The sequence below is a fragment of the Balaenoptera acutorostrata genome, chromosome 7 (genome assembly GCF_949987535.1).
Source record: "Balaenoptera acutorostrata chromosome 7, mBalAcu1.1, whole genome shotgun sequence".
In the NCBI taxonomy this organism is placed as follows: domain Eukaryota; kingdom Metazoa; phylum Chordata; class Mammalia; order Artiodactyla; family Balaenopteridae; genus Balaenoptera; species Balaenoptera acutorostrata.
In genome coordinates, this window is record NC_080070.1 from 94,211,663 (window position 1) to 94,233,265 (window position 21,603).

Genomic DNA, 21,603 nt, shown 5'->3' on the forward strand with positions numbered 1-21,603 from the left:
TGTAATTTCCATTTTTCTTTTGCATTTTGCCTCTCAAACTTAATAGCAATTATGTTTTAAATATATTAGTATAGGTATGATTTATGGTCTTAATATTGTGAGCATAAGCCATAAACATTTCAAAATATGTCAGTGATCCATTTGAATTTAGGAGGAAACAATATTTTTAACTTAATTGGCAGTTGGTATACCTGGGAATGAAATGCATATTTAAAGTTTTTACCATCACGGATTTCAATTTATTTTTGCATTTATTTTCTCTACATTTTTTTCTCTTTCTAATAAAATACGTAGACCTGAATTTCTTAATAAGGACATTATGAACACAAAAATGCTGTAATTCAAGAATGCGATGTCTAAATGAGTAAAACGGCATTGATAAGGGGAGATGAATATGTGAAATCTCATGGCTCTGTCACTGCTGGAGAATTTTAAAGGAACATTATTGCTAGAGGAGAAGAAGATAATGAAAAATAAGCTCAAAAATGATTATGTTTGAGGATCTTGTTCTTTGGAACATATCCTGTGAGGGGATGGTCCTAGTTCATGATGAAATTATCTGTTTGTAATCTAAACCAGGTTTTTTTTCTTCTTCCTAGATAATAATGTCATGTAAGTTCCATAACAACCAGTATTGAAGTCCCACTTTTGAAATCTTCTGTCACCTCTATCTGCAACAAATTTTTGACGTTTCTTCCTGTCTTTGAAGAACAGGACTTCTTGATCATGATCTCCAATCACACTGCTTTGGGGGTCTCAGCTCCATCCTGCCCCCAGGTCATCTCACATTCCCTTATAACACCACGGCTGTGTTCACCTGTTCTTTTCCTTCAGGTTGTAATCATGCTTGGATCCCTCTTACCCTTCTTACCTCTCTATTCTCTATGGGGTTAAATGCAGTTAAAACAACAACCACAACTATTTGGCTATATAAAAATTAAAACAAAGAAAAAATAGAAAACTAGAAAAATATCTATAATAAATATGATAGATAAATGATGAATATACAGATTAAGAACAACAATAAGCTGCCCAATATATAGAAATAGGATGAGACTATGAATCAACAGTTCAAAGACAAAATTCAAATATCTATTAAATATACATATACTTTTTAGTTTAACTTCACTAATAAAAAATAAATTAAAATTAAAGCAATAATGAGTTATTTTTCACCTTAGTAAATTAGTGAACAATAATTTAAAAATAATATTACCCAATAGGGTGAAGTTTTGAGAAGTGAATATTTCTCATGACTACCTGTAAAATTATATGCTACAGCAAAGTTGTAGAAATAATTTTTGTAATATATACAGTAAGCTGGGAAAATAATCATTGATCTTCTAAATACATTTCTGATCATTTTAATAATGAAATAATTTAAATGTTAAAATGTATAAAAATAAAATAATATAAATATGGAAATTTATGTACAAAGATATTTATATCAGTCTTACTTAAAACAATTAAATATGGGAAAGAATAAAGTATCTTAAAATAAAACAAAGCAAATAGATTGTGAAATTACAGGACTATTTACCCTTCAATTAATATTTTACATTCATTACAAGTTATATGTAGGTGAGAAACTCCTAATAAAAGAAAATACTTACATTAAGTGAAAAACCAAGATACGAGATTGCACAGAAATCTTTATCTTTATCTTATCTATTTATGATAAATAGATGATTTTTTAAAGTGGGAAAACACATACCGATATTGAAAAAATTTTCTGTCAGTAGTAGGATTTAAAGTAACATAGCACTTTTATTTTGAATATTGCTGAGCTTTTCACATTTTCTACAATGAGCAAATATTACTTCTATTATTAAAAAAGCATCATTCTCCTCCTTCTGCCCCATCCCTCTTTTCTTGTCTCAGTAGAGTCTCCATTACGAATAGTCAACACTAGCTCTCTTCTTCCACTTTCCATCTGTCCTTCAACCATTTCCATTGCTCTTGCCTCTGGCACGTCACAGAAATTGCCCTTGTAAATGTCAGTTATGATTTCCTAATTGCCATTTTTTAGGAAGTGATCATGAGTCCTTATTTTAATTCCACTTGACTTCATTGAGTTTTTCTCTCCTAAAACTTTACCCTGGCTTCTAGGATCACTCCCTTTCCCAGTTCACCTCCAAACTCTACTATCCTCCCTGATTCTTTGACTACATCTTCATTGTTGGTGTCTCTACTGTATCAGGTCCTCTTCTCTGCTTACTCTACGCCTTCATCACATGAAAATCGCTGAAGTCCACTGATTTTCACAATCATCTTCAAGGGGACTGTCCCAGAATATTTCTTCCAAACTCAGACACTTTGTCTGAACTAGGGAAGCAGATAATATCTACCTCTATATTCTATGGATAGGTCTAAATCAGAATAAACAACATTAAACTTATCTGTTCCTCTGGCCTGTAGTCCCCTACAATGAATCACAGCAACAGCAGCCTCTAAAGAAATAAATCTAAGTGTAGTTATACTGACCCCTCACTCTCTTACCAAGTTATGCTACACATCTACGTAAGGTATGTTTCCCAACATGTCACTTAACCCTACTGTCACTGCCTTAGTTCAAAACCTCAGCATTTCTGACCTGGATTAATAATGGCATCTTGCTGTGTTGTTTCTACTTCCCCCTCTCTTCCTTCCACTGCATTATCCACACTGCCACTAACTGATCTCTGAAAAAATGATTGTATCTCCTTCATAAATTGAATGCTTCACCTATACTATCAAGATGAAACTCCTAGACATGGTAAATCAACAGTTCAGAATCCAGCTCTTGCCTATCTCTCCATCCTAACATCCCATAATTTCCCCCTTCCTACTTTCTGCTTCAGAAATGCTGGACTTCAACAGTTCTATGGACTAGCATGCTATGGGTGGCAATACAGCTTAGTGGCTAAGATCACAGGCTCTAAAAGCAGACTGTGTTTGTTGAACAGCTGTACTACACACTAACATTGTAAGTCAGGGATAGTGTCTTAATGTATCTATGCCTATGTTTCTTACCTGTAAAATGTAGGTGATAATTTTACCTACTTTAAATTAGGGATTACTGTAAGAAATAAGACATAGAAAGCACTTAAAACAATGTTTGGCACATACTGAAAGCTTGATAACTGTAAGCATCTATTTGGTCACACTGATCCTTCTGCCTAAAATGTTCTTTTTCCTTTTGACTATCTGGAAATAAATATTTATCCTTGAAAAATCAGCTGATCATCACTGCTGCCAGGCAGTCTTCCTGATACCTTACAACCACTCTCAATAGAGTTGATCACTTTTTCTAGTTCATCATACCATCTGCCGGTATTTTTGCTATACATTATCACACTGTACAAAAATAGGATTTCATGCCCTACCTTCCTATAATCTACTACTCTCCAATAGAACTTTCTGCAGTGACAGGAATGTTACACCTGTGCTCTCCATATGTGGCTAGTGTGATTGAGGAACTAAACTTTAAATTTTACTTAATTTTATTTAACATGTCTGGCGGCTACTGTATGAGACAATGGAGCACTAGTCTGTTTTTAGGGAGGAGGGACTTTTATAATTCATTCATTCTCTTCAGTGCATGAAATATGTTACTGAAAATGCCCAGTGAATGCTTATTAATTTGAACAGATCTAGGAATGAACTTCCAGGTAGAGAGTTCTGCCTCATAGCAATTGCAGTCCTTAGAAAAGCAATATTGCTTAAGTCCCACTACAACTGGATTTTGTTAACTGTGCTTTTGTCTATTTGCTTGGTGATAGATATTTCCTCATCCTATGACAAAAGGATATCGATCAGAATCTGTTCCAGGAAGAAAACCTAAATGCCCCCAAGTTTATTTATAATTGCCATTTAAATTTAATAATTACAGTAATATTCTAATTTCAATTTTTGCCAGAGAACTGGGATTTCTTTAATGAACTTATTCCTGATCTATCCATAAAGACATTTTACTGTTTCTTTTTTTCTACAGCCTTTAATTGACTATTTTATTCACTTATTTAAGTTATTTAATTGTTTGCTACAGCAGGACAAACATGGCCATTTTTGAAGTAGAAATACAGCCATTACTGGCAATCAAATATTAAAAACAATAAATAATAGGTATAGGTACTGCCTTTACTCCTTTCACTAAGAGTCCTTGTATTTGAAGGTTTTAATATCTTGGGAGACATTTGTGTTGTTTTTTCCCCCTATGTTAAAGCCTCTATGTGTATGGATGCAACACAAATCCTTAGTAATATGTCATTCAAATGATGCCTAATGAACACACAAGCACTTTTAAAAACAATAAGGAAAAAAAAAAAAAACACAGAAAGGAACCAGAACATATTATGCAAAAAAGTGATTAGCATACACAAAGACCTTAACTTTCAATAGGTGTGTATTCCAAAACTAGTAGTAAAACTTTGAGTTCTGATTGAATGAGTGGAAGGGAAAGAAGAGTTCAGCTAAATTAAATGTCTAGGCATTTCAACTTTGAGAACTCAGTGGCACGTACACACATGGAACAGTGACAATGGATTTAACAGAGGGTAATTACCGCCATTAAAGAGGGTGCCTTTGTTACCGTTATAAATAGAAAATAGGCACTCCTATTTTCCAGTGTGTCTTAAGTGATAGGACAAGATGTGAATGTTATGCTAAATTACTTCATTTCCTCTGGACATCATGTTATAAACACTACAAAAAGTTTCAGAACTCTGTGTATATCTTTGTCCTCGGAATCTTGAAATCTTTCTCTTGAAAAGAAATAACCTTGCTAAGTAAAAAGCTAATTACTGACCCTTAAGAGACAACCTAGTATAATCCCCTTATTTAAAGATGTAAAAAAAAGAAGGGCCAGAGAGGATTAGCAAGTTGACCTGCATTAAATAGCCAGAGTTTAGGGCAAAACCCACTTCTCCTGGCTTCCATTATAGTGCTTTTCCCTATACAAGGATTTTTGTAAAAATATTTTTAACAATTAGGATTATTTCTTTTATTTTCTTTCTTCTAAGCAATAATAGTTCCTCAAACAGGCTTTCCTTCTGCAATCCTTTGAGGATGATTTAGCAATGTTTGAATTTGCATGTGTAATATTCCATTTATTTGCATCACAACCTTGCCCACTGCTACTTAAATATATTTTTTGTTTCATGCAGCCCAATGTTTGCAAATCAGTGATGCCAGTCATCACTAAATACCTGAAATGTGTTGGTTAAGAGTCTTAATGATCTGGCATGCAGGTGGAGTGAAAATAGACTCTGTACGTTGCTGCCATTATGCTAACTACAGAATAGAAATAAATGTCATTTATTCAAACCCTACATTAAATGGCGTAAACAGAGTAACTTAAGTAGCACTAAGCAATTGACATAACTTCTTAGAAGTACTTATGTCCTCAACTATCAAGCATAATGGTTGTCAGGTACTACATAGCTCATATTTTGATTTTGATTAATGTAGATTATAGCTGTTTCAATCACATTCTTCAGTATTTGATTTTAAGATTAATACACTCTCTACCTGGCTTAAACTGTTTATTCAACAGATAATTGCTAAGCACTTTGCTTAGGTGTGGCTTTCAGAGATCTGGTGTCCTATGGCTTTCAATTTAGCTTTCAGTTTACTTACACAGTTTATATATTTCAATTTATTTTATACAGTTTGTACATCATCACACAGATTGCCATTCAAAGAGAGAAAGTATCCTAACCGAAAATATACATGAACTTTATTAGTCACTGGTCCTGTAAGTCTGGAAAAGTCACTTAAGTTTCAGATTTTTCATCCACAAAGTGTTAGTGCTTTCATCATTAAATTACAATGACTTTTAAAGGAGGAAGCAAAACCATAAGAAACCCACATAAACACAAAGTATTGAAGAATGTAAGCTCCCAGTAAATATTAGGAATTTTTACTTTCCAATAATCACATTGAATGTAGGCTCACTAACACTTATGTATTGAAGTCTACACATCCAATACCATTCAAAAATGTTTTTTTTCATTAAACTATTATTTATATGGCAGACATCTGACTGGACACTAGGAATATACTGAGGAATCAGCAGTAAATTGGATGGAAATAGTATTTGCCCTCTAGAGAAGAAAGGTTGGTGTTGAACAAGTAATTACAAAGCATGAGCTATTTCAAAAGAGCAGCATAGCTGGATATGGAGCTAAATCCTCCTCATGTGTAGAGAGAATTACTGAGAAAGGGAAGACTATCACTAATGAGGATGGGGTGGAACTAATAAATTTCCCTTTGGAAATGCTGAGTTTGTAATTCTGTGAGCTATCCACATGTATGAACAGTTGAAAATGTGCATTTGAAGTTCAAAGGGGATATTTGGTTAGAGACTTAAGTCTCAGTGTTACTGCCATACCCTTACACTAAGGCATATAATTTACACTAAGGAAGGGGATGGGATGGAAGAGATCAAGGGTTTAGATTGAGAAGAGAAGGGCACTAAGGAGAATGGAGACTTAGGTAACAATGTTGAAAAACTACAACATTTTCCGGTCATTTGAGAGGAATAGGAAACTTTGGAGAAAATGATGGAACAGTAAGAAGAAAACCAGGAGAATATGGAATCACGGAATTTGAGTGAAGTGCTCCAAAGGAAGGTGATCTAAATTGAAAGGTCTTAAGAGGTCAAGAAGGTAGTATATTTAAAAGAATCTAATGGATTTAATAATGTAGAGATTATGGGAGAGGTTTCAGAAAAGTTGTGAATGCAGAATCCAATGAAGTGTGTTCAGAAATGAGTAGATATGAGAACAGAGTTTAAAGAACTATCGCTGAGGAGTATGAGAGAGAGAGAATCTGTAGTTGAAGGGGAATACAGCTAAAGGGGGGTCATTCTTGTTTCTTTTGGTTTAATGTTTGATAAACTAATTTCATGAGTATATAACTTTTAAAGAGGGTAAAGTTGAAGAAACAAAAGGGGGAAATAATAAAGGCATTTACTTACTCTCTCTGAATATTATTATATTCTATTTTAGAGCATCTAAAGCAATCACTAGACCAACATAAAAGGATGCTGAAAATTAACAACACTTTAATTACACATTTTGGGTGTTGTGACCATCTTTGACATAGCACCCTATGAAGTGAATCCTATAATTTCAACTAAAGAACACTGATTTCTCAAGATGTTCTATAATAAAAGTTCTGTAATCAAATAAGTTTGGGATACATATGTACTATAACAACTTATTGGAAATTTACCAACAGTGTTTGTAAGCAAAGGCTCTGAAAATCCTGTAGTTAAAACTTGGTATTCTGAACCTGGCAGTTATACAAATTATTAGGCTATAATATCCTTTCCTTCCATTGATATATCAATATTTTTTTCTACAACCTTTTGAAGTATGATTCTAGGGTTCAGAATGAGTTCCACAAGTTTCTAGGATCATGTGAGGTCCCTAATATTGATGAAGAAAGTCTGAGTAACTTGCTGAGGAAACATATATTTCACTTTCTATGCAACATAATTCTAGAACTATCCAACATTAAGAGAATGAGCTATTCTAGAACCACCATAATTCCCAAGCTTTTCCAAATACATGATAGGGAAATAAAATTTCTTTAGGATGCCACTCATACCCACTGTGAATCATTTGAAACTTACGGAAAATTATTATTCATCCCTTAAAACTTCTCTAGAACATGAGGTCTGAGCTAATTAGTATATTCATTTTACTGATTCATCCATTCAACAATATTTCAGGGACATGTACTAGTGTTAGGGTCTGTTCTTGGTTTTAAGGATATAGAAATGAACAAAACAATAAAATCTCTGCCTTCATATGCTTATGGTCTAATATAAAAGATATAAAGAACTGTGTACTATATAGGTAGCAATAAGTGCTATGGAGAAAAATCAAGGAGGTTAAGGGGCTAGAAAGTGATGAAAGAATGAAAGAAAGGGTGGTAGGGAAGGCATTCTTGAGGAGGTGGTATTTGGGAAGAGATGAAGATTTGGAAAGATTTCAGTGAAATACGAAGTGAGCCACAGGAAACACATGAAGAGATCAGCCATTCTCAAAAGCTCTGAAATGGGGGCTTGGTGAGTTCAAGGAATAGTAAGGAGTCCAGTGTGTCTTGAGGAAAGAGGGACAAAAGTGCAGGGGTAGGGGGGAGGAAGGAAATAAAATTAGAAAGGAAGACGTGGCTAAAAATGTAGAGCCTTGTGAGCCACAGTAAGGAATTTGGAATTTTATTCTGAGTTTGATGGGAAATTACTGGGTTTTTTTTTTTTTAAATCTGGAAGTAAGATAATAGGTAGGAGTTGATGTTCAATCAATTTGGCTGTTATATAGAAGACTGTTCATAATAGTTGTTAATTTTGGTGTGATGTATTTCAAAAATTCAAATTTCATTGGTGGGCCCAATCCCTTAAACAATATCAATTTGAACTCTTTAATTATCATCAACCCTTTGATAACTGTAGAAGAACTTCAAGAATTGAATTGCAGTATGTCTAATACGATATTATTTATGGTTAAAAAAATATGTTGCCAGGGATTCTCAACTCAGGCTGCACATTTGAGACACCTGGGAGATTTTTAAAACTACCTTTGCAGACCGTGACACCTGGAGATTCAGACTCATTTTGTTTGGGTTGGGGTCCTGGTATCGATATTTTTAAAAAAGTACCCCACATGTTCACAATGTGCAGCCTGGTTTGAAAATCACCACCATCGACTTTACCTCTGCATGCAGTACACTAAAATATAAAAGGTCTTGAAAGACAAAACTAAACTGATAGGATGGCTTGCCCATGCGGAAGCTAATAATAAATGATGATCAAAGAGGACTTTATGACATTTAAATGCTCAAGGTGAGACTATATTCTTGATACCTCTACAAATAAAGTATATGTAAATTTAAAATGGTAACTATTTAAAAGAATGAAAGAGTATATAATAGCTTGTTTTGTAAAGCTTACAAGGCATGTGATTTTTTTCCCTTTAGGGACAATACTGTTTGAGCAGCTGTTGCACTGCATCATTTGTCCTATGGCACTTTAGTGTGGAAGGAGGCAAATAGGATGATGCCAGCAAAGTGATCGGATCATATTTCACTAATTTGCACTTTTCTATCACATCCAACTAATCGGGAAGAAGGATTTTAAAGTTCACCTTTTGTTGATGCAATAAAATAGGATCAAAGCCCTTGATTTGGGCCAGTTAAAGTTTGTGGCCTAGTGGTCATCTGATCAGCTTGGTTTGGCAATAAAATCCGATTGTGAAGAAAGATGAAATAAGGTTTTTAGTCTCAACAGAGCCTTTCTTTAACAATGAGAGATATACCCTTAGTTCTTCATGCAAAGAGCAGATTTTTAGTAAAATGGTGACAGAAGCCCGTCATAGATTTCAAATAATAATAAATTGAATTATATCAGAAAGTCATCAGGTTCTTATTGGACATACTTCACTAGTATCCACCTGATTTTGCAGAAAATACGTTTGGGTTTGACTCTTCAATGCTTATTGTCTTCACTGATTTGGCAAACTTACCTCCAAGTTTTAGATTCGTCATTTGTAAGATGGAGAAAATATTGTGTCTGTGTGACTACTGTTGTCAGGATTATGTAAAATATTACAAGTGCTAAATGTCATGTGAGTTGTTATAATAATATGCACTCAAAAGAGTTAGAGCAAGAAAGAGCATGAGATTTGGAGTCTGACAACCAAGATTTGAGCCCAGATTTCTTCATTTGCTTGGCCTAGCATCATGGTCAATAACTGAATTATTCTGAAATCCACATTCTTAATCAAAAATTTTTTTGTCATAAACCATTTTTTGATTATTAGTTTAAGTAAACTGTGGACTACATTATTTACCCAAACTTTTATTTCCTTCTGCCCTTGTCACTTCCAAATATCCCATCAGGAGTAACACAATACTTGCTTTTACTTTTCTCCTTTTCCTCTTTTTACTTTACTTCCTTCCCATCTCTTTTCCTAATGAAGTCTCAACTCTGCCCTATCGATTTGCCCCAAAGGCACACAAGTGACAACACCTATAAGGATGTTCAAAAACTGGGTGGATCAAAATGTTTACCATTGCTGGGCTTCCCTGGTGGCACAGTGGTTGAGAATCCGCCTGCCAATGCAGGTTCAGGGGACACAGCTTTGAGCCCTGGTCCGGGAAGATCCCACATGTCACAGAGCAACTAAGCCCGTGCACCACAACTTCTGAGCCCGTGTGCTGCAACTACTGAAGCCCGCTCACCTAGAGCCTGTTCTCCTCAACAGAAGAAGCCACTGCAATGAGAAGCCCGCGCACCTCAACGAAGAGTAGCCCCCGCTCTCCGCAACTAGAGAAAGCCCGCTCGCAGCAACGAAGACTCAACGCAGCCAAAAATAAAATTAATTAATTAATTTACAAAAAAAGTTTACCATTGCTAATTTTTATGATTACAAAGAGGTACGTGATGGCAAATAATACTGTATATCAATACATTTTTTTAAACTATAATTTTAGAGTACTGAGTTTTAATTTCTTTTTTTACTCTAATTCTTACTTGGTATTTTTGTTTCCTGGAAAATATACGGCCATGATCAATAATGTGTCTGACTAGATCAGGTTCATTACACTTTGACACTAGCATTTTGGTCGTCTAGAAGCTCAGTGGACTCACATTAAAATACTGTTATCCCTTTTTACATCACATTTAGAAGTCAGTGATATATACCCAAATATCCTAATTTCTCCATGTAATAGTTCACAGTTTTTGCAATGAAAAACTTTTCTGGACATGAGCCAATCATTATAAGGAACTTGAGTTCTAATGTATTAACCTGAAAATATAGTGACTAGATGCTCAATGAAATTATTACTGAATGAAATATGACTCACCAAATTGAAATGCTCTATTGGAAAAAGAAGAATATGTGATCCCAAATAACAACGTATTTTTATCTCACAAAAACAATGCTATAGGAAGACCAAAGACAACTTTATGTGATAACAAATACCCTGGAAGATGGCAGCATGACGCCTGAATTGGCTGAGGTAATAAAACGACTGTGGAGAGATCCAGGAATTCAGGCCTGCTTTGAAAGGGTATCTGAATATCAGCTCAACGACTCAGCAGCTTAGTAAGTGAATGCATTTTGACAGCAACTGTAGTTGAAACATTTACATTTAAGAATTGTAACTCTGTATGCTCTACATTTGTAATCACAAATGATGAAAGTAAATGGCTTTACATTTTATCATACTAAAAAGCAAGTGAAGAGAAAGAAAAAAAGATCAAGACAATGTAAATAAGATGTAAAAAACATAACCACAGGAGCATTTTAAATAACTAATTTTGAACCTATATGTCTGAGAAGATATATATGTTGTAAATATTTTCTCCCAATTAAAAAGATTTAATCCTTACACACTAAGTTCAACATGAACACAGACTGGTAACATGCACACTGAGGTCTTGGGCTATTCACTTCATCTCTATTCAAGTTACTAAAATCATCTTCTAAAATAACCTTATTAATGATACATGCTTTGGCTCCACTGGTTTGATGGGCATGATATAGCATTTTAGAAGAAAGTTATGTATTGATTTGAAAAACATTTGTATATTGTGGGATTCTTTTTGAATCCCACAATTATATAATATATAATTATATATATATATTATATATATATATATAATATATATATATATATAATTATATAATCAAGCAAGATTATATAATTTTCACAACTAATATCAACCAGTTAGCAATGTTTAGCCATAAGGAAATTAGGATGTTGTAACAATGTTTACAATTTCATTATCAAAATGATTTTAAATTTCCATTTTAGTAAGTGGTCCTTGACCTGTCCCATGGTTACATGCTTATAAGCATGTGTGCACATGCATGTAAATATAATGTAAATACTTATTCTATATTTCTGTCCATGCATATGAATGTGTAAAAGGGTACAAATAACAGTTCTTCTGAGGCTCCCAACAGAACATGTTAGCAGCACTTTAAAAAACAGTTAAGTAAAAGTTAAACAAATGATAGATTATTTGAGGACAGAACAGTAAAATTTGCATGATGCTTCAGATTTTTAAGCATAACGAGTAGGAGGATTATGGAGAGAAAACAAACCATATAAATTCTAGGAAAACATAACAACAGGCTTCTGTGATTGCTCATTCGTTTTCATTTTAAATTCCAAAATCCAATGGACATATTGCCCTTGGAGGAAAGTCCTACTCTTATCTCTCTGATGACCTAGAGAATGGATATCATCCTGTGATTACATCAACAATGTTTTAATACTACTCTGTAGTATAAAACATTGCTTTTTGATATGAATCATTGATAAAGGCAGTCACAATCAGAAACTGAATTATGGAATATTCCCATAAAATGTTGCTTAGCAATGTTCTGGGGAGAGAAGAAGAGAAGGATAGTTCAGTACTTGTAATTCATACATTTAGTTTCAGATACACATTACTGGGTAAACATTTTCCCTTAAAATAATGTAACTTGTATTTGCAATTTTATTATCATTACGTTTACCAAATTCTTCGCTCTTTGATAACAAAAAAATTTTACATATTGTATACCCAAAATGGGCAAATAGAATGACATTTTATTATTTTTCCTAGACTTTCTAATCTTTAATTTTAGCTTTTTTCTTTGTTTTGACACATAAAATATATTTTTCACTGGGACTATCACATTTCAGATTCATATTAAAAGCATTTGTCTGTTCTTCAAGTTTAACAAATCTACGCAATATCTATTTGCATCCACTTTTGTGAACGTCGCCAGTAATGTAATGATTTTTAACCACCCACATCGATTTGCAAAGAGCCGTAGAATAACTACAGGAAAAAGAAAGTTTTCATTTAAAATCTTAAAATTTAAATGCTAACTTTCTTTTCCCTTAGGGATTCTTAAAGGGGAGATTAAGTAAAAGCTTGCTACGAAAAATAGTTGAATGGCCATTGCTTTCTTCCAAAAATTAACAGCCGATTTTTTTCTTTCAAATACTTAATTACATTCACATTTTAAAACTAAGTACACTCTCAGATTGATAACACATCCATTTTATTTCATATGCATTATATAGGGAAGGGGTCTTTCTTTTCCTTCTCCTCTATTCCTCTCTACCTCCCCTCCCTCTTTTCCTTCCTTTCCTTCCTTCTGTCTATTTATTCATCCACCCGTCCATCCATCCATCCATTTTTTGTGTGAAAGTGAGATATTTGTTATTCTCTCAAACCTAGCAACCCTTTAAGTTGAGGCCAGCAAAGAGGTGAGTCCTAATCAGAGAATGTTGTTTGTTGGCAACATAACATCTCTCCCCTAATCAGTACTAGCAAACTGAAAGAAAAGGGTCATGACAGTGGGAAAAATTTTAATTAATCTTCATGGTTTGCTGACTGGGCTGTCTAGTGTGTGACTTAAATTCCATGTTTTAAGATTCAACATGGACTTTACTAGGAGAATGCTATTTTTATACGATTAGAAAAAGAATCAGGTATTTTTTAAGTGATTTGAGCTATATGTATTCAGGGCCTCTGATTTAAGTTTTAGACCACAGGCTTGAGCACCCAAATTCTATATTTGTTTATTAAAATGAACGTCTTAAACGCAAATTTGTCACTCTGCTACTGCTTCTGCTTTGCTTGAGATCATTTATGCATGCAAATAAAAGTACATTAAAGTGTGTCTTTACCAAAGCATTCATTTAGCTATCATTAAAATGAATTTAATCTCTATCATGGAAGGTATGTTTTGGTTTGGTTCGGTTTGGTTTGGTTTTTGCTCCTGCATGAACCAGCTGAGCAGTAATATACTACCACATATGCAGCCTGAGTTAACAGGAAATTCACCAAGGACCTGGCTTCAAAAATGGAAAATAGATAAACTAGAACATTTTTCCAATACTTTCTTCTGATATTTCTATCTTGATTTGTCTTTTTTAATAAAATTAAACTTTATTAGAATAAAACATGGTGATAAATTTTCACATTATACATATATGTGTTTCTGAAGTGTGATCATCTATTGGTCCTTGGCCAAAATCCCTTTGAGGCACTTGGCAATTCTTAGTTTATTTCAGCTTAAAATCAGAAAGATCCTCCAAGAATAAATTATCTATATTGCTGTTGAATTTATTAAAAAATAAAATAAAATAGCATTGGCTTTCAAGGCATTGTGCTAGGCACTAATGCATAAGAGCTCTTCAGCTTAGTCCCTGAAAACTTCAACTGCTGAGTAATAACTAATATTCAGTTAGATTATACCTCTCAAATTCTGTCTAGATGGATGCATGCCCATTATGATCTTTCTATTTAGGTTATATGTATAAACTTGGTTCAATATAATGGACAATTTTGTCATAAAAACCTTACCAGGCTATCGCTATCTCTGTTTAACAATTTTATAGAAATAGCCATATTGCTAAGCTCCTAAAGCCTTAGTATCAAAAGTGTATAATAAGTGATTTTCAACTGTTTTTAAAGCAGTAAAACAGTTTGTTTTAGTCCAAGGACATGATCTGGTTTGAAGGATGAAGCTGAGAACAGTTTGTTTCCTCTAATCTAACAGACTCTTCTAGAGCACACAGCTTAATCAGATTCACTCCTGCCTCTCACCACCTGTGAGAGATCCTGTGGGCAGAAGGAGGACAGTATTTCTCCTGGTAACAGTAGGGTTTTTAAATATGGCCTCCGGTGAAGAGTGAAGGACACACTGAGGCACTGATGGAAGCGAAGAGGAGGTTGGAGAGGATACAGTGTGGAAATTCAGCTTTCTATCCCCAGGAGTGTGATTCGGGAGTGGGTCAGCAAGTTCATGAACTAGTTCCAGCATGAACCAGCAAGAAAGTCAAAAGTTTCTTCTGTTACTGAGCTAATTGGATATAGTCATGGTTCTTAACGAAAACTATTCTGATTCTTAAACTAAACAATCCAGGAGAAACAACACAACCACCATCAAATTATGATATTAAAACCAGTCACTCTCTTAAAATTTGAAGGGCCTACATACAAACAACAGCCTTTTGAGACTAGTCTAGTGACCATCATTACAAGGTAGCACTTTCGGGGATGATCTAAGTCCTATAAGGAGAGCTTTCTTCTCAAATGTCTATTCAGACGCCAGTGAATCCATCACCTCATCCTTATAAAATACAAGCTAAGGCAGCATTCATCCAGTTGCCTTTAAAAAAAAGGTCCCACAGGTCAGCTGTGTGTCACACTCAGTGCTCTGCGACATCCCAGCCACCATGTTCTTGTAATTCTGAGGAGCAGAGTTTGAAAAGCACCAGTCTGGAGTTTAATAATTTTAATGGACTCTAAACTAAAAATTCATTTGTACTCAATACTGATATCTTCTAGTACAAAGTTAAAATTATATATTCTATTTTGTTTGTTTTAATTATTAGCTACCTGAACGATTTGGACAGAATAGCAGCTCCTGGCTACGTCCCAAATGAGCAAGATACTCTACATTCTCGAGTGAAAACAACTAGAATCACTGAAACTCAATTCTCCTTTAAAGACTTGCATTTCAGGTATGATCCAATGTCTTTCTGAACTCTCAACAGAAATATGCATCAGACACAATATTTCTTCATGGAGAAGAGCTGTAACCCATGGTCAAGTGCAGTGAGTCCTTGGGCATGCTCACTAGGCCTCAGGTACTTTCAGTACCGCTGTCTTTCATTGCCCTCCTGTAGCTCTACATGCCAACCCTCATCCTAAACCTCATCCTTTCCCTCCAGTAAAAATGCCTCTGTCTTGAGCAGGTGGGAGCTAGATTTTATTTTCCTCATAGTTGAAACTGATATCCTACTTTGAAAAAAAAAAAAAAGGAAATATATTTAAATAACTTTTAACCAACAGGTGCCAGGGATCATATTTCCTGTGCCTTCCTACTCTCCCATTTGCTTGAAATATTCTTAATTTGTTTTCTTAATTTAAAAAAATGCAAATAATTGAGAATTATTTGAATGTGACGCTATTTACTGGAATAACAAGGCCTATTTTATAAGCATGGTTTGGGTATAAAAATGAGTCCATTATTTTCATTGCTGTTGCATTATCAAGACACTCCTAGAAATTCTATTGTAAAATTACTCATTTACTATACCGAGAAATAGAAATCCATACCAGAGTGTTAGAAAATGGCCCTTGACACTTAAGTACTTCTCCCTATGACTGCGGATGAGATGGAGTATTCAACATTAAAACCATGTTCTAGATGTATCCCTTGGTAATGAAAAGACGTCAGTAAAAACATAGTTCAGTCACTCATGTACGCGATAATGGGAATATTTTTAAAAAGTATAAAAAATGAAAAAAAAAAGGTGACATGAATTATTTGTATCCATTTATGAGGAAAATTTGTTTCAGTGGGATCAAAGTTTAATATTTTTTAAGTATTAAAACTACTGACACATAACATCTCATTAGAATAGTTATTACATGGATGGCCAGGATATTTTCAAGTTAATATGGAAGAAAGCCCTTCAAAATTTACCCCTCATTTTCAGGCCCACAAATAGTTAATCTTCTGAAAAATGAACCAAAGATCAAACCAGGATAAAGGAATTGCAAAGACTGGGATGGACATCTCTCTTGGCAAATGTAAGCTGTTTGTCTGTGGGCTTGTCATCACTGTGGTACAGTTCCTCTTTAGCAACTACTTTCTCCAGACTCCTGATCTTTGGTCCAGTTTTCAGAGTTTTCCTTTGAGAACCCAAGTCCAATTCCTCCTCTTGGCCCCTCCTAAGCCTGTCCAAGCATTTGTGGCACACTTACTTTTCTCTCTTACTCTCCTTTCTCCTCTCCAAATTTCTCACTGAAACACAGACTAGAAGCTGAGTGTAGGCCTTGGGGCTAATTCTACCAAGGTCCCAATCCCAGGTTCTCCATTAATTAGCAGCAGTTTTTGAGGAATAAAGCTACCTTTTCTTTACTTGCCTCATGAGGTTGTTGTGAAGATTATTTGAAATGAAGTACCAGCACAGAGTTATAACTTGGTGTTTGCATACCTTACATAAGCTAATGGAATTTTCTGGATCCTAGATTGTCTGGATCATAAGAAGCCACTTTTAACACTTAATGCCGCACATTGAACACCTAGAAGCTCCCAATCCTGGTCATTCTCTACAACATCAACCAATTTAGTATCTTGTCAGAAATAGTCACTAGCATGAATTATCTTTTTAATATATCTGTTCCTTGAACATTCCAAGCCTTAGAGTCTTCACACTTACTGTTCTCCTTGCCTAAAATGCTCTGACCCTGGATCTCTGCAAGGACTGGCCTCTTCTTATCACTAAGTTTCCAAATCAAAGGCTGTCTCCTCATGGAGCCTTGACCATCCTATCTACTAACCATCCCTTAATATCCCTGTCACTACTATACCCTGCAGAGTGTGGGTAAGCACATAAGAACAAGCTCTCAGGAGTTGGGGGAGGGAGGGCAGCCTGATTTTTGGCCCTTGATGAGTCCCCGGGTGTAAACACCCTGACAATAGCCAATTTCAACCTACCAACATGATGTCACTAAATGTAGAGTTGGGAAGAAATACGAACAAACAGTTCTTTCTAGCTGTGCCAATGTGAGCCAGTACCATTACACAATTGATAATATCACACTATTTTTCTCTTTTTAAACATACCAATATATGAAATTGCCTTGTTTCTTTATCAGTTTGTTCTTTTTGCTTCTGTTTCTGCGTCACGTGCTCTGAGCTCCAGAAGGCCAGGGGCCATATTTGCTTACAACTCTATTTCCTGTGATTGTCACACTGACTAACCCAGAGCAGGCACACAGTCAATCCCGGCTGGAGGAATAAATGTACTATGCCAGGCAACTATGAACACTACCTTCACACCCTTACTGTAACACGATGAATGGGCATTGCTATCCTTATGTAGGATAAACGGTCAAGAAATGGAGGCTAAAACAAAGTAAAAGGTTTCCCCAAGATCATACACAGAAGTGCTAGAAATGTGATTAAAATGCGTATCTTCCTAACTTCAAATATCACACTTCTTACACTGCTTATCACTGATGGGCTATAAGGAAAATTGGGCTGGAAACCATTCTTTTTCTGTACAGTAAGTGTTTCCTCCAGTGTTGTTGGTCATTCACAATTCCCTTCAGAGAGAAGAGGGAAGGGGGAATAAAATGACAGCCTATTGGGGAGGTATCTTTCAGTGGTCAGGGCTCTGTGGTACTTCACCAGTCTGTGTTTCTAAAACGAGGGTAGATGCGACAATTGCCAATGAACACACAAAACCATAGAAAATCATGTTCATTTCCTGAAACATCAAGTTCACTCAGTACCAAGTAATATCATATTCATACATTTTTTTAAATCATTTTTTGAATATTATACAGCATTTGCATTAGGATGCTAGGCTTTCATCAGTGCATCATCATTTTCCTGTCCTTTTGTAATTCTTTGGTTAATTTTGTAAAGCATTTTAAGTTGTATAAGTGATCTATTCTACTTTCGTGTATCACCGGCCCTTATGAAGGAATGAGAAAGGTCTTGCTAATTCTCTATTACAGTATTGATGCTAAAATGTAAGATGCTTGTGAATTGGATTGTGAAGCTCAGTTAAGACTTATTTTGACATAACATTTTCTATACTATGCAACTATTACCTCTTTCGCACCCACTAAAACAGGTTTTGAGCTCTTTTGTTTTCTTAATAGGTCTTGCTTTCTCTCTGGCTTAAGAGGGTGTGTTGTTAAAGGCACTGTCTATGAGGAAGAGAATGTGGAGAATTTCTCTAAAAACAAATATTTGAACAATAAAATTTTGAAAATACTTAAATTTTACTATAAAACGTAAAAAACACAGCTATGCATACTTTTAAGGAATTATTTTAATCATTTAAATACATTTTTATGTTTAGTCACAGCAATTAAGATATATTAATCCCTTAATAAATTCTCACAGCTAAATCACATTTTTTCAAGTGCTAAATAGGATTATCCTAAAGCACATAGGCTTTTGCAGTGTAAAATTTCGTAGTATTTCAAAATAGGAATTGTAAAAATAAGGTACCTTCCAACTTCGTTTCAGTAAGTGCCCAGGTACTCACATTAGCATTGATTTGTATTCACATAGCATAAATCACCCTAAGACTATTTAAAACTAAAGACTTAATTTACATATTAAATTCAAGAACTGTAGAATTTTAAACAGGAACACCAAAATGAAAAAGTTCTCTCTGTCAAAGTATTGTATCATCCTCATGTATCACCTAATTTAATGCAAATTTCCTTAGAGCTCTTATCAAACTAGAACTCTAACTGTTAAACTGGTAAAATTAATTCTCTTTACAGAAGTTACTAAGTAAACAGAAAATGCAATGCAAATGTGAGCCATTTTATTGCTATAAAATAATTCCGCAGGGCAAAGAACTTACATATTTACAAGGATTTATCAGTTGTAGAGAAGTCCTTTCTTCCTAATTGCTTTATGATTAAAAAATAGAAATGAAAGGACATAAAACTATACGGAAGCTAGGGAAAAGAGGTCAGCAACCATTGCAACACAGAGCTTTAGATTTTGTACCTCTGACATAACAATTTGCAACAGTGTTTAGTGTATCTATGATATGAAATAAATTATAATTGTTTTGAATTTAAAGTTGAATCATGTGCACTATGTTCATTTCTGTGGGAGTATGAGACAGCTTAGGAGTGAGTCTGGTTGTCTACCCAGCAGCTATATCCCAACTTAGCTTTGTTATTCTCTATTAGATCTCACAGAGCAGTAACTCATGTATAACTACACCTTTGTTTCAGGTATGTTCATGGTTAATGTTACCAAAACTATAAGCTATATAAGATGATGTCTAATTTATTCTCATGATAGAATTTACTTTAATGACTTTAAAAATTATATTATTCAATAATCAGAGAATTATCTAGTGGGCATTTTAAGTTACACACACACATTTAGTAGGAAATACATGATGGTATTAACAATTATGGGAGTCTAGAGACCCAGGTTCCCTTATGGTTGTAAATCCTTTTGATTCTGTTTTTAATAACAAGCAATTAAGGGATTTAGAATGACCTCTGTGCATATACTTTTTATCTGCAAGCATCTGCCCTAATCTATTTTCAGAACTGGGTACCAGGGGAAGACTTGGTTAAGCCATTTTGCAGTGGCTGTGTAGTGGTGACACAGATCTGTTGACATAGGTAAGCCACTTTAGGATTTTATACCTAGACTTGTTGTGCTGATCAATTTATAATGTATATAAATGTCGAATCACTGTGCTGTACACCTGAAATAATATAATTTTGTATGTCAACTATACTTCAATTAAAAAAATTTTTAAGTTATACCATTTCTGATATAGTCCAATATGTTGAATAAATCCCATTCAACAAAATAGTTTAAAATAAATTTCTACTCAGATTAGATCCTGTTTTTCTGTGGTCAAATGTATAAATGATGTCAGAAATTGTTATTTTTCCAAGAGAGTCACATGCTTATAGGATGAGCAAAGACATCTCACAAATAAATTAGCTGCAGTAACATTATTAATTTTTAGCTATCCTAGACTATTCAATGAGTTTGCAAACACTATAAAGGGCATATTATTCCATAATAGTCTATTCTGATATGAAATGTAAATAATCTTGTGTGGCCAAATATTTAGCCAACTGTTTAACACAAACTAATAAAACTCAATAACTTTCCCAACTGTTTAAAATGGACTATAAAACTCAACTGTTTAGTCAACTGTTTAATATAAAGCCATAAAACTCTGATGGCTTGCAATATATTAATATCATGGGCAGTTTAACAAATAATTGATGTTCAGTTGTCACTTAAAAGCCTAGCCTGTGAATTTTTAGTTACATCATACATTTCAGGCATTTAAACACATTTTCTTTACTATTTAGGAACCCTTACTTAAATATCAGACTTAAGGAAACATGTATTACATACATACATACATACATACATAAATAAGTAAATAAATAAATAAAACCTTTCCAAAATGAGAATTCCAAGTTCCATTTAAAGTCTCTAAAGCTCTAGTTATCTTAACTATTCAGGGAATTAAGGTTATTCAAGCTATATCACATATCCATTCACCTCATATTATCCCAGTAGATTTGACCAATCCAGATATTCAGTCAGCAAGTATACAGGTTTTCCTCTGATTTCTATTACTGTTTTTCTCAGAATAGTTATGATGGAGTGTATATTTACATTTCTTCCGTGGTCCACTTTGGGAATCTCCAAATTTTTTCAGTGGTTATAATGCCTTACACCTCTAAAATAAGCCCCAAATTAAAATTTAGATGAAGAGCTAAACATGAAAAGAGAAGTATAAAAAACAAATTACTACAACAGCAGCAAGACAAAATGTAACCTTTCTTAGAGTTAACGTAATATCCAGGAGAATCAATATAAAAGCAAAACTCCAGCCACTGGTCTGATTTGCTATATGAGCATTTCAGTTCAATAATAGCAGATAGCATTAGAGAAACGGTCAATGCTCCCTGGACCTATGTCCTAACGTCAATCTGCACAGAAAAAAAAAACAACTATTTATCAAGTGAGTCATAAAATGAGAGGATTATTAGCATGCAATCTAAGA

General features: G+C 34.3%; 1 pseudogene; it reads left to right on the top strand.

Annotated features, from left to right (window-relative positions):
- The window catches only part of LOC103010126 (guanine nucleotide-binding protein G(t) subunit alpha-3-like), a 44,945-nt pseudogene that overhangs the window by 17,179 nt on the left and 6,163 nt on the right, over window positions 1–21,603 (top strand).